The sequence below is a fragment of the Balaenoptera physalus genome, assembly GCF_965194825.1.
Source record: "Balaenoptera physalus genome assembly, chromosome: 8".
Taxonomy (NCBI): domain Eukaryota; kingdom Metazoa; phylum Chordata; class Mammalia; order Artiodactyla; family Balaenopteridae; genus Balaenoptera; species Balaenoptera physalus.
The window spans coordinates 114,523,655-114,538,400 of record NC_138887.1 but is presented as its reverse complement, the minus strand read 5'-3'; the positions used below and the strand labels follow the sequence as shown (position 1 = coordinate 114,538,400).

Genomic DNA, 14,746 nt, shown 5'->3' with positions numbered 1-14,746 from the left:
AATCAGTAGTGCTTCTATACAGTAACAAGGAATTATCTGAACAAGAAATAAAGAAAATGATCCCATTTACAACAACATCAAAAATAATAAAATACTTAGAAATAAATTTAACCATGGGGGTAAAAGATCTCTACACTAAAAACTACAAGACATTGACATTGATAAAATAAATAGAAGAATATACAAATAAATGGAAAACTATCTCATACTCATGGAAAGAATTAATATTGTCAAAATATCCATACTACTCAAAATCATCTATATATTCAATGTAATCCCTAACAAAATTCCAATGGCATTTTTTATAGAAGTAGAAAAAAATCCTAAAACTTATATTCAGCCACAAAAGATCTCAAACAGCCAAAACAAGAAAGGAAAACAAAGTGGGAGGCATCACACATCCTGATTTCAAAATATATTATAAAACTACATTATAGTACAGGAATAAAAACAGACACATAGACCAGTGGAACAGAATTGAGAGCCTAGAAATAAACTCATGCATATACAGTCAAGAAGTATTTGACAAGGGAACCAAAAATACTCAATAAAGATAAAAGAGTGTCTTCAATAAGTGGTGCTGGGAAAACTGGATATTCACATGCAAAAGAATGAAAGTAGACTCCTATCTTACACTACTCATAAAAATTAACTCAAAATGGATCAGAGTTAAATGTAAGACTGGAAACCATAAAACTCCTAGAGGAAAACATAGGAAAAATGCTCTTTGACATAAGTCTTGACAGTGGTTTCTTTGGATATGACACCTAATGCACAAGTAGTAAAATAAAAAAAAAACAAGTGGAAGCACATTGAACTAAAAAGCTTCTATATAACAAAATAAACAATCAGCAAAATGAAAAGACAACTTATGGAATGGAAAAAATATTTGCAAACCATATATCTGACAAGGGATTAACATCCAAAATATATAAAGTATGCATACAACTCAATAGTAATAGAAACAAAAATGATCCAATTAAAAAATGGGAGAAGGACCTGAGTAGACATTTTTTCCAAAGAAGATCTACAAATGGCCAACAGGTACATCATAACTCATCAGGGAAATGGAAATCAAAATCACAGAGATACTACACCTGTTAGAATGCCTCTTACCAAAAAGAAAAGAGTTAACAAATACTGGTGAGACTGCAGAGAAAAAGGGAATCTTTGTGTGCTGTTGGGGGGATTGAGCTTGGTACAGCCAATTACAGAGGTTTCTCAAAAATTTTTAAATAGAACTACCATATGATCCAACAATTATACTTCTGGGATTGTATCTGAAAGAATAGAAACAACAAAACACTATGTCAGAGAGAGAATTTCACCACTTTGTTCAGAGCAAACATTATTTACAATAGCCAAGACATGGAAGCAACTTAAGTATCCATTGACAGATGAATGAATAAAGAAGTTGTGAGAGAGAGAGAGAGAGAGAGAGAGAGAGAGAGAGAGAGAGAGAGATTATATAGCTATATATATATATTGCTCCACTAGGAAAAGGAAGAAATTCTGTCATTTGCCACAATATGGATGGACCTTGAGGATACATTGCTAAGTAAAGTAAGTCACACAGGGAAAGGCAAAGACCATACAATCTCACTTATATGTGGAATCTTATAAAACCAAAAAACAACAACAAAATGAACTTATAGAAACAAAGTAAAGATTGATGGTTGCCAGAGGCAGGGGGTTGGGGATGAGTGAAATGGGTTAAGGGGGTCAAGAGGTACAAACTTCCAGTTACAAAATAAAAAAGTCCTGCAATGTGACGTATAACATGGTGACTATAGTTAATAATACTGTATTATGTATTTGAAAGTTGCTAAGAGAGTACATCCTAAAAATTCTTGTGAGAAAAAAAAATTGTAACTATGTGTGGTGATGAATGTTAACTAGACTTACTGTGGTTACTGTTTTGTTATGTTATATACCTGAAAATAATATAATGTTATATGTCAATTATATCTCAGTTTTTAAAAAGTTACTGAACAACAAACAAAACATGAAAGTAAAAGGTGTTTTCAGCTTTTAGTGGGTCTAAAATGATGTAATTTACATGTGATTTCCCATAATATGTCTTGTGTCTCAGATGTGGTTTATTGCAAGGCTAATAAGCAACAAAACCTCACAGTTGTTTCAATGGATCCACAAACTTATTCTTCATTTACACATAAAATACATATTTTAACAACTAAAATATCACTATTAATGGCTCCCTGGTCCATGGGTTATTTGGTAGAAAGGTCCAAGTAGAAGTCTCTGAAATTTTCTTTCCCTAGCAAAATAATAAAGCAAAAACAATGCTGCATTCCTTTGAGAATTACAAACCAACACGCCACCATAAAAATTTTGATATTGGGACCAGTGTCTAGTCCATATAGCAAGGGTGTGTAAGTGTAGTGGCAGATTCTAGATTACAGCTATGACAGTAATTTCAGTGGCAGACTCCCACATCCATTTCTGCTTAAAATCAAGAGGTTTCTATTTCCTGCCTCTGAACTGTGGTTGATATAACACTTAACCAAGATGACACTGACACAAGCCAAGTAGCCAAGGATGGGTTAGTCAAGAAGGTATTTAGATGAGATCAGCGATGGAAATTTTGCAAATCTCAACTCCAGATGGAGTTGGAATACAGAGACATATTCAGTCAAGTAGAAGTTCAGCTACAGCAGGATATACTTATTAGCACGAGTAGGGCATTGTTGCTAAAGTTCAGAGTCGGTCAGAGATCTTATTTTCAAGATGGAATAAGAGGAAGCAGAGGAGACTACTTTAGTAGTAGAAATGGCAACCAAGGTCGTTCCTAAGAGAACTGGATAATCGCAATGGAGACTTGTTGGAAAGCGGTATCTTTAAGCAGGTTTGTCTTAAAGGAGGCAGGTCCATCCAGCTTCATGGTGATACAAGTCAATCTTTATATGTTGGACTTCTCTAGTTCCGTGAAAGAGGGAATGGCTGTCATGCACAGAAGACACTGATGGAAGTTAGGTAGAAATTTAGTTGTTTTCTAAAATTTTCAATTTGTGGGATTAGAATTCACAGAAGTACTTATTTAATCAGGGCCCAGATCATTGTTCCCAGGCAAAAAGAGTCAAATCATTTAGAAACTCAGAAAAAGGAAATAATATTTTGTAATGAGTAATCAGAAAATATTTCATAGAGAAAATGCATTTGATCTGAGGTTTGAAATACCGAGAGCAATTTGTGTGACAATTGTGGGAGAATAGAAGACACAAAAATGGGAATTAGGAGGTTCAGATGAATTTTAAAAAGAATTTTGGAAGAAAGAACAAGAAAATCAAAGGGCCAAAGGTTGTGCTCTCTGATCTTTTTCCATTTTAGGAAAACAGAGTATAGAGATTTAATTTCAAACTCTGCCGTAATCTACTTCCTGTATGATTTACTTGATATACCTCTCAGCTTACTCATATATCCCTGATAATACTATAGAAAAGTTTAAATTAAATAGCATAAGTTAAATGCTTAGGCTTTTAAGAAGTTTTTTTTTTAATGTTTTCTATAACCCTTGAAACTATTTTTCTTTTATAAGACTTTTAGTTTTCCAAGAAAGACATTGTAAAAAACAAAAGCACTTGAGACAGATTAAGAAAGGCTTCTCAGCTAAAATTTAGGTTGAAATAGACAACAAAGATTTCCTACAAAATGAGGCAGAGGTGAGTTACCCAGGGAATAAGTGTCAGCATTAGAAAATTCACATTTCTTCCTGCACTCCCATCTCCACCAGGATGGCTCTTCCTAGTTAATTCCTAAGCATTTTTCAAGTTGTTGCCCATACCTTTTTAATGCCAAATTTTCTGATATTTCCAGGCAGGTAAGTGTTTCGTGCTAGTGATAACCATATAACTTATTTGTATCCCTATTGGACACATATGTTGACGTGTCTGTCCCATCCCTACCCTGAGAGGTCACTGAATGAAAAAAACATGATTTAATATTGTTTGTATCCTCAGCAACTATAAAGTATCTGGAACATAAAAACAGCTTAATAAATGCTTTCTGGAAAACAAACCAGAAGGAAAATGATAGCTGCTGACAGGAAACCCAAAAGCCAAGTGTTAACAACAAATTTTGCTTAGAAATATTGTCTAAAGCTAACTTTTATTTAATGATGTTTGTTGCTTGATATAACACGTAAAACAAGAAGGAAGGGAGGGAGGGAGGGAAAGAAGGGGCAAGGAAGGAGAAAAATAATTATCCCAAAGCCAAGCAAAGAAAAAAGACATTCTATATAAGAGCTATTGTAATGAATTGTCAAAGACTTTTGAAGCTTTGTGTGACTAGGTTAACAAATATCTTACTATGAGCCATCTGTTATGTTTCTGACATTACCTTTTTCACAGGTAACATCCTTTTTTTTTTTCTGATATGAAGACACTCATAATAAGATATTATTTGTTCAAAAATGTTTCATGAAATATTGGTCCTTCTGGTTTGAACTTAGAGTAGAGGATTGGGTAAAGTTCTGTGACTTTCAAATGGAAATATTTATAATTAAGCCAACATATGGGGGTGGCAGGTGGTCAACTCCTGCAATAATGGCTATGATATGAGTTAATTTAGAAAGCTAAATTGAAGAGCAATGAGTTCCAAAATGCATAATCCATGCAAAGAAAATAGCACTTTGAGGCCTATGCCCATCAATTATTAACTGATTCAAAAGTATTAACCCCTTAACACCAAAAGCTTTGTTAAGCAAATATCATGGTACATTCCAGTATCCAAAGCACAGTGATTCTGTTATCTATCAATTCCACAATAAGCAACTAGGAGGGAAAAAGTTATTTTTGTGAAATGCTTGGAAAGATACAAAGTGGTTCACTAGAACTATTTTTTAAAATTCCTTTAAATGAGTAGTTTATCTCCGGTGACAGGACATACCTTCCCCTCAACCTATTAACCATGAGTAACTTTAAAGATGGGATTACATTGTTTCGCATAAGACTAGGAAATTGTCTTGGCCATATGCCATTCACCATGCCAAGCGAATAAGGAGATGGCCCTTCCAAACCTGATTCAAGTAAGGAAGCATTCACAAAGTTATAAGAAAACCTTGAAGCTATGCTTCCTCCTATCTTTACAACTAAAGCGTGATGAAGCCATGCATCTAATGTTTATTATGTCCAGAAGACTTAACTCAAGTTTTGGCTTTCCATGTTAACACAACCAAACAATCCACAGTTAATAAACAAGGGAACAGAAATAAATACATTTTGAAAACATGTGAACATTTATGTTGATTCCACCTTGAAGAAATAACATCCTTTGCTGGAAGAGAATGGTGGGAATAAAGAACCAATAGTTCTTTTTTTCCTCACTCTAATTCTGCTTTAACACTAAAACATTTTATGATTATCATGAATCATGGTATTACTTATTAGTCCTTACTTAAAATAGAATATCGGTCAATGTCCAGTTCCTCAGTATGAAATTGTAATCATATAAGCACCTCATTTTCCATTAAAAGTCAAAGACAAGAAAAGAAAATTAATCTGCTTCCATGAAGATTTTTAACTACAGATATTAGATACTCCCAGATGGGATCTAGATGGAAGCCAGACGTACAAAACAAAGAGTTGACGGTCACCAAGCAGCAACAAGTGGATCAATATAGTCAGTTTATGTTTGTTGCCTAGAATATTTTTACCTATACAATGTCATGGTTCCACAGACTTGGAGGATATATTTGTACTGCCAAGTAAGAGACTAATGAATTAGCTCCGAATGAATTAGACTAAGGTTTTGGTTTCCTATTCCGTCCACAACAAATTTCATGCACTATACAACTCAAGCTACATCTCTGAGCCTAACTCTTTTTGTCTCAATTATATTTGGCCTAATGTTCTATGACTATAAACGTCTATGGTTGTGAATCTATCCTAACAGGGTTCTCAACACCAACAAAATTGCATTAATTGTCTTGTGTGTTGAGGGTATTATATTTATGTGTACACAAACACATAAATGTAGTCTAGAATTCTATGTTAGGACCAAATTGTGAAGGGTATTAAATTCTGGAATGTACTGAAGTATGTTCTGAACTGATGAGGACACATTTAAAAGCTTTTTAAGCACTGGGGTAAGGTGGCTATTTGATGTTTTTCAAAGATTGCTACAACATAGATGGCAGATTAAAAGGATAAATGGGACTTCCCTGGTGGCGCAGAGGTTAAGAATCCGCCTGCCAATGCGGGGGACACGGGTTCTAGCTCTGGTCCGGGAAGATCCCACATGCCACGGAGCAACTAAGCCCACGTGCCACAACCACTGAGCCTGCGCTCTAGAACCTGTGAGCCACAGCTACTGAGCCTGCACACCTAGAGCCCGTGCTCCGCAACAAGAGATGCCACCGCAATGAGCAACGAAGACCCAATGCAAACAAAAATAAATAAATAAATCTAAAAAATAATAATAAAAAAATAAAAGGATAAACGACTAAAGGCAAGGATATCTTACAGAAAGCTATTTAACAGCAGAGGAAATGAGGGTATGGTGTAGGAAAGGAGAGGAAAACCACAGGTAAAGTATTTTGGAAACTAAAACAATGAGACTCAGTGATCAACTATCTGTGGGATGAAGGGTAGGTAAGGCCAATCTCATGTGAGGTCAATACAGAGGAAACGGTGGCAAGAACAGCCTTATAGAGTTTTATAGCAAAATGCCATGGTGTTGCATGTGATCACCCAATTTGAATATATATGTGGAGAATGAGGAAAAATTAACGAAAAGAAATTCTGAAGATCACAACTTCTAAGAGTAGGCAGGGGGTGAATGACCTACACAAATTCTGTAAAGAAAGCGTTGGAAAAATAGAAAGGGAACAAGGTGTAATCAATCTATAAAAACCAAAGGAATGAGTAGTATTTAAGAAAGAATCCCATGGCTAATATTGTCAAATGGTGCAGATGTGAAAAGAAAATGATCCTTAAAAAGAATCCACTGGAGTTAGTAAGGTCATCAATTAACACTGGTCGGTGTGGTCCCACTGGAGTGGTAGTGACTTAAGCCCAAAAGTAGTTGATGGGAGTAGAGAGCAGGAGATGCAGGAACTTAGGTGGCAACTACTGACTTGTTCTTTTATATTTTCCTGACGTGAAAATTTGGAAGGATTTAGCGGAGTAGGAGGGATGAAAAATAAGGATGTAGCCAATGGAACAAACAGAGAACAAAGCTAAATTTTGATACACAAGGAAGATGTTGGGATCCTTAAATGCTTTATTAAGAAGTCACCAGAGAGGAAAAAGTTGAATACGTAGGAGAGAGCACAAATATTGATAACATCTTTGTGGAAAAGGAAGGGTATGGGCTCATGAGCACAGAGGGAAGGATTCTTTTTTTTAACGGAAGAGAATAATACTCCCTCCTGAGACTCAGTGTTAGAAATATCAGAGATATCCCTTTAACCAGTATTCTCCACATACTCTTCTTAAATAATAAAATCTCCAGAGATTCCAGAATTAAGGTTTCAAAATTCAAATGAAAAATTTGAATGAAAAAAGTTAGGTCAAATGTAAATGAAAAATTTTCTGAGATTCCATTTCAGACCATGCAGTGCCTTTACCAGGACACCTCTTTCAAATCAGAATATTCTTGAGTGAATAATCACTTATATATTAGACAGTTCTGAATTTAAGACAAGGTGAGCAGTGAAGAAATGAGGTGCACTGGCCTTATCATGTTTCTGTGCAGTGTTCCCCTCTGCTGTACATAGACTATCTCCTTATATTCTACATGTCAAAAACAATAAAAACTAATGCACCAGCTCACCCACTCACTGAACCTTCCCCACTTAAATCATTCTCTCGATTGTCTGAACTGTATAGGATGCAGAAGGAGTTCTTAATTGTGCAAGTACCTTCCATGTCCCCAGGTATTTTAAATGAAATAAAGCTCTTACTTTCTTCATACATTCCTATTGCTTGTGCTGCATTCATATATCCAGCTTTTATGGAGTCTGAAACTGATACACTCTGTGGGGATCTTTATAAGTAAAAAATAGATACGAACTTCTAAATTCTAAAGGGAATGAGGGGCTCATTAAAGGGAGGTTAAGTGAGAGATGCTGAGAATTAGCCTTCATTAGCTTCATCTAAACCCGGTTAAACCAAGGACATTTTAAGTTATATTCCAGAAGATGAGGTATGATTGTTTTGGTTTGTCATGAAGTTTACAAGCAGCACATAGACCCAGATAGACAACATTACAAGGAAGAGTACTATTTGCTACCCCACAGACCCATGTATGCCTAGAATAAGCTTCCATTACCAAAGTTATGTTGTAAAATTTACGAGTACCTATTTCTTGCGGTTTGATTGATATTACAGCCCAGATCATAGTCTAAGATTCATCTTTGATATACTTCCAAATTCAAGCACTAACTTAATATTAAGTCTGCTTTCATTTTGTCTTTTGGTTTTGTCTCTCCCTATGGAATTTCATTACTATTCATCTTGAGTGTTGATTTCCCCATTAGGCTTGCTGCCTAAGTCCTTCATTTGTAACTGTTACCCCACTAAATATAAATGTGAACTAGATTAAACTTCCTAAAACTCTGCTCCATGGGCATTACATTCTTGATCCAAAAACCTTCAGTGGTTCCTCAACACATATAAAATAAGATTCAAACAAACCGGCAATCAAGATCTATCACAATCTAAGTCCTACATTCACCCTTGTTAACTACCACACTCCAATATGACACTATATTTCAGACAAATTGGCTTATTGATTGCTCCACATTCAACTTAATGCATGTCCTTTCATGTACACTTTTCCCCCAAGTGGAATATTCTTAGTGCTTTTTACCCTATCTATTAAGTCGTTATCCATTCTACATGAGCAATTTCAAATGTTACACAAATCTTTTTCAAATTTTAGTAACAACTTCTTTTTTAATTGCCTTATCACTCTCGTATACTCAGTTATCTTCTTATTGTCAAGAGTCATCTTCTCTTATTTACTTCCTATTGGTTCATAAAAACCACAAACCCTTTGAGATTAGGAGACATTTAGTCAACTTATTTATTTTTCTGAACACTTAGCATACTGCTCTATGTTTAGAAGTAAATAAATATGTGTTCATAAGGATTTGAATTTCAAATAGAAAGATAACAAATCTAGACACCAGTGGCAAAGAGAAGCTCCTGTTTGATCATGTATAACCATGTTCATTGTGCTTTAAAATTATTACAAAGAAATGGGTTAATTTTTTCCAAGTTCCACAAACCCAATTAGTACATGAAACCTCAGCTTTACTCTTTTCTAATGTTACCTGCAGGGGGAAAAACACCATTTGGCAGGCAAAACAAGTTACTTCTTACTTGACGATAGAAAATGACAAGTGGATTTTCAAACAGATCTTCAAAAATGAGCTCTGGAAAGTAGGAGACCAATAGAAGTTGTAACAAGCTCTTTTATAAACTATTTAGACAAAGAAAGGATATGTAGAATCCCTTAGATTCCCAACCACATAGGAGATGATATATTATCAGAGATCAATCTGCTCCACTTCCTTCAGCTGTGCTCAGTGACATTCTTATTTATAATTTCCTCTCAGAGTATTTCATAGGCACATATTATCGAATTCTTATCAAAGTTTTCTATGTATGATATATTAGAAAATACATTTTTAAAAATGCTTTATCACCTCACACCAGTCAGAATGGCCATCATTGAAAAGTCCACAGGTAATAAATGCTGGAGAGGGTGTGGAGAAAAGGGAAGCCTCCTACATGTTGGTGGGAATGTAAACTGGTGCATCCACTATGGAAAACAGTATGAAGGTTCCTTACAAAACTAAAAATAGAGTTACCGCATGATCCTCCAATCCCATTCCTGGGCAGATATCTGGAGAAAACTCTAATTAGAAAAGATACATGCACCCTAAAGTTCATGGAAGCACTAGTTACAATAGCCAAGGCATGGAAGCAACCTAAATGTCCACTGACCGATGAATGGATAAAGATGATGTGGTATACGTATACAATGGGATATTACTCAGCCGTAAAAATTAATGAAATAATGCCCTTTGCAGCAACATGGATGGACCTAGAGATTATCATATTAAGTGAAGTAAATCAGACAGAGAAAGACAAATATCATATGGTGTCACTTATATGTGGAATCTAAAAAAATGATACAAATGAACTTATTTGCAAAACAGACTCCCGGACATAGAAAACAAACTTATGGTTACCAAAGGGGATAGCGAGGCAGGGGTGATAAATTAGAAATTTGGGATTAACATATATATACTACTATATATAAAACAGGTAAAAAACAAGGGTCTACTGTATAGCACAGGGAACTAACTATACTCAGTATCTTGTAATAACCTATAATGGAAAAGAATCTGAAAACTATCATTCTATCTATCTATCTATCTATCTATCTATCTATCTATCTATCTATCTATCTATGTATCTATCTATGTGTATATGTATAACTGAATCATTTTGCTGTATACTTGAAATACAATATTGTAAAGTAACTATACTTCAATAAAAAATGCTTTAACAGTTTATCCAGCTAATCATCTACTTTTAGTATTTTAAGTTGATAAATATCAATTTTTCTGTCCATTGCCTAGTGCTTCCAAATGAATTATGCTAATTCAATTTAATTGAACACCACAATTAAAATTTTAAATTCAATGAAAGTAACACTATCTTCATCAATTTCTAAAATTTTGGATTGCCCTTAATCACAAAATCTTAATAGTCAAAGCATTCTAAGAACAATGCCATTATTATACATAAGCAAAATATCTTTTCCATGTTATACTGAGCATTCCATTTTAGTCCACCATTGTTAAAGCTATGGTAAAATTATCTATATAACCTTTCAGCACAGCATTTCTTTCTTTTCAGCTGCAGTCATATCACAAGGAATATGTAATGCTTTATCCACAATCTTTTTAAAGTCTAGCCTTATCATTGTCCATAGGTGCTCCTAAAATGCTCTCCATAACAGAAGCTAACCTTGTTCTATCATTTCACAAAAATTCTAGAACCTTATAGAAATTATTTAATACATGAGCTCAAACACTAAAATAATTCAGACGATGTTCTAAACATTTATCTGCAAAGCAGGTACTGCATATTTTTACATCCATCCACTGAGGGCTCCCGAATTTATTTCTCCAGCTGATATCCTTCCCCTGGTTTCCAGTATCATATAGCCAATTGCCTCTATCACAGTGTTTAATGAGCATCTCAAACTTAATATCTGCAAAACTGAATTTTGTGTTTTCTGCACCTACGCCATGCCCACTGTTCCTTCTTCACCATCTCAGTTAATTCTGTTCTCCATAACAGCAATTATATTCTTCCAGTTGCTCAGACCAAAATCTTGGAATCACACTGGCTTCCTCTTGCTTTCACATCGCATAATCAATTTCTCTAGCAACTCCTGTCCCCACTATTTCAAAATACACCTGGTACCTGACAACTTCTCACATATCCACCACTAACCCCTTGTCCCCAGACACCATCCTTTTAGGGGTACATGAATGTAGTTCTATAATACACGTTAGGGTGCTATTATGTATAAAGTGCTTCCCAGACTAGGAGTATGTTACAGGACATAGAGAATAGGTGTAACAAAAGAGAAAATTAATTAATAAGCCATCATCTACTTGTTGCTCTGCATTTTATCCCGCTGCCCCTGTGAACCAGCTCTTTCCCATCATGTCACTCATCTCTATTTGCTTTAGACTTATACGTTTTTACATACAAATTCATTGGCATGATTTAAAACTTCACAGACCTAAATAAATTATTATTTTAGGTTGGTTTGGGAGCGCATCATAGATACCTCTCTGTGTTGAGCTCATCATTGTGAGTTGCAGAAACGACAAAGTTACATTATGTAAACTGTTTGGTGTTGCCAGATGACATGATACTTGTAATAAGCATGGATATACTCTGCCACCACAGATCAGAACTGTATGGCCACAGGTATGTGCAGTCTAGAGGGAAGATTTCCAAAGTTGTGCCAGCATGGCACTTCAGTGACCCTCTCTACCACAGTCTTGCCCCCTCTAATTCAGTCTGGATCACAGCCTCGTGCGGGAGCTCTTCTCAGGGTCTCCTCCTTGGGTGCTCCATCTCAGCCCTACAGGTAGTAGTTCCTCCTTATATAGGCAATTTCCATATTCTTTAAAGTTCTCTTTATATATTACTTGCCAATGCTCATTATTTCAATCTCCTGTTGTGAATTCTTTATATTAAACTTTCTCTGTTCGAATTACTGTGTGATATCGGTCTACTGATTGGACTTTGACTGATGCACATGTACCTATGGCCTCATGATTTAAGATACAGCATTGTATATGAGTGGAGGAAAGCTTCATAAGTCAATAAGTGAGGAGGTTTGGGTATCTGGATAGAAAAGGAAGAAAGAAAAATGAAAGAATTAGGCAGAAAGGAAGGAAACTGATTTTGGACCACTGTTTCATACTAAACACAAAACCAATTCTAGATGTTTTAAAAATGAAATGTGAAATACAAAACGAAATAATGTTTAAAGAAAATATAGACGAACAACATCTTTGTGACTTCAGGGTATAAATTTGCTTAAATGAGACGTAAAAAGCACTAATCGTAAAGAGCTGTACTGATAAATTTAAATAAGTAAACATTACAAAACTTTGTATACATCATGAAATAAAAAGACAAACAATAAACATATGAATAAATTGTATTTCAAAAGAGAAAAGACAAGTCAAGTCCGATTTTAAAATAAACAAAATACTTGAAACAAACACTCTCTCCACCAAGAAAAGGAATCCAATGTGTCAATAGCCATATGATAATGTGGCTTACCATTATTAATCAGAAATTTCAAATCCTAACTATACTGATGTATTTCAAACTTTCCCATTTGGCACAAAGCAAAAATTTCTCACACCAAGTGTTGTCAATGTTGAAGAAAAAGTCTTAATTATATACACATCTGGAGAGAATGTAAGTGGCCACCCATTTGGAAAAAAATGTTTATATGATCTAGATTAGTTTATCATTTCTGCAATCATCTGTTTTCAGTGAGGTGGAATTTGAGTGTGAATTCATCTGGCTTTTCCTGGTACTTTTGATTTAAATTTCATTGTATTCCTTTGACTAAGTAATACCTTATTAATTTGCTACAAAATTCTAGACACACCAGTGTAGAGACCTTACACATATAGGATTTCCTTCTCTCCTCTAAACATCTGTACCTAACAGCCACCTACGAGTGAGCTTATCTCATTTCACATAGAATCCAACAGTTTCCCAGTGTTTTGATGAGAAATAGCATTTTGTTTTTAAAATGGGAGTTATTTATCGAATACTGCATTTCACCAAATTACTACTTGATGAAAAGGAAAAACCCACACAGATGAGAAAACATTTTTATTCCCTTTCTCTTTCCCCACATGAATATTTAAGTTAGTAAGATTTGTCTTTTCATTTATAGGTGTAAGCTTCCTGGACATATTAACAGGTTTCCTATTGTTTGGTATTTTTTTGCTTGTTATGCAAAGATATTTCTACTCAAACTTTAAAGTGCTACATTTGGAAATTAGAGAGTATTTTTTATTCCGGAAATTCAAGTTTGTACCATATATGACGATCCTTAAGTGTTATACACACGTGTGCATATGTATACGTGTGTATATATACAATATACATGAAATATGTTTCATAATATTTCATATATACATGTATATGTTTGTGTGTATATTCAGTAACTTATTTTTAAAAGGTATTATATTTGCCCTTCAGGACGCAGATTTTGTTGTCAGCCTACCATAAACATTTTGCTTGCTCCTTCTCTGAACCTCTTTATGTATGTGGTGATTTTACACTCTGTACTTAATTGGAGCTCAGATCCAGTTTTTAACATATCTCAAGCAGCAATAGCCCCAGAAATTGCAGAAGGTACAGCTCTTTGTGTTTTATGGGACAACGTTTTGGCAGAAGACAAATCACATAATAAAGAAGGTCACAGTAAATGACGTTCTAGAAAAAATGTATATTTGTAATAAAATTGACCACAAAAAAGTTGAAATCTGTAATATCTGTAATGAATAACTCTTATTGCTTCATAAATAAAGACAAACAAAGCAGGAGAAAGTTGACAGAATATATGAATAAGCAATTTGTAGAAGAGTAAATTCAAATGAAAAAGAAAATATATTTCAATATGATACCGAAGGGAATGTAAATTAAAATAACCAGTTACAATTCATACTTATCAGGCTGGAAAAAATTAAAAAGAGAAACTTAATATTGGTGGGGAAACTGGAAAAAGAATACAATCATACCTTTTGTATCCATAAATCGAGATTAATAATGTGATCTATACCACAGGTCTTATGTCTAACAGCCACAGATGAGTGAACAAAGCTCATTTCACTCTCGTCAGCAGTGAGTTTTATAATTTCCCACTGCTTTTAGGAGAAACAGCATTTTGTTTTTTAATTGGCATTTATTTATTGAATACTGAGTTTCACCAAATTACTATGCGACTAAATGAAGAGGAAAAAAACATACTGCTCAAGACAAACACTGACCCAAGCCAATTCTATTTCCTAGGAAGTAGAAAATATATTTCTGAAATGAGGTAGTCTTTTATTTAGCCAAACACCAACTTGGACAAATTGTCTATGAAAAATAAATTCTCTTTACCCATACTTTCTCTCCACGCTTTCTCTCCATTCTACAGTATGACATAGAAGAAA

The 14,746-nt window shown here is 34.6% G+C and overlaps 1 protein-coding gene and 2 long non-coding RNA genes across 5 annotated transcripts in view; 2 read left to right on the top strand and 1 right to left on the bottom strand.

Annotated features, from left to right (window-relative positions):
• Positions 1-14,746, top strand: part of LOC309666443 — a 367,092-nt gene that overhangs the window by 181,903 nt on the left and 170,443 nt on the right. The window lies entirely within an intron of this gene.
• Positions 1-14,746, bottom strand: part of LOC309666439 — a 242,609-nt gene that overhangs the window by 61,773 nt on the left and 166,090 nt on the right. The window lies entirely within an intron of this gene.
• LOC309666438 (uncharacterized protein) overlaps positions 1-14,746 on the top strand; it is a 312,121-nt gene that overhangs the window by 288,170 nt on the left and 9,205 nt on the right. The window lies entirely within an intron of this gene.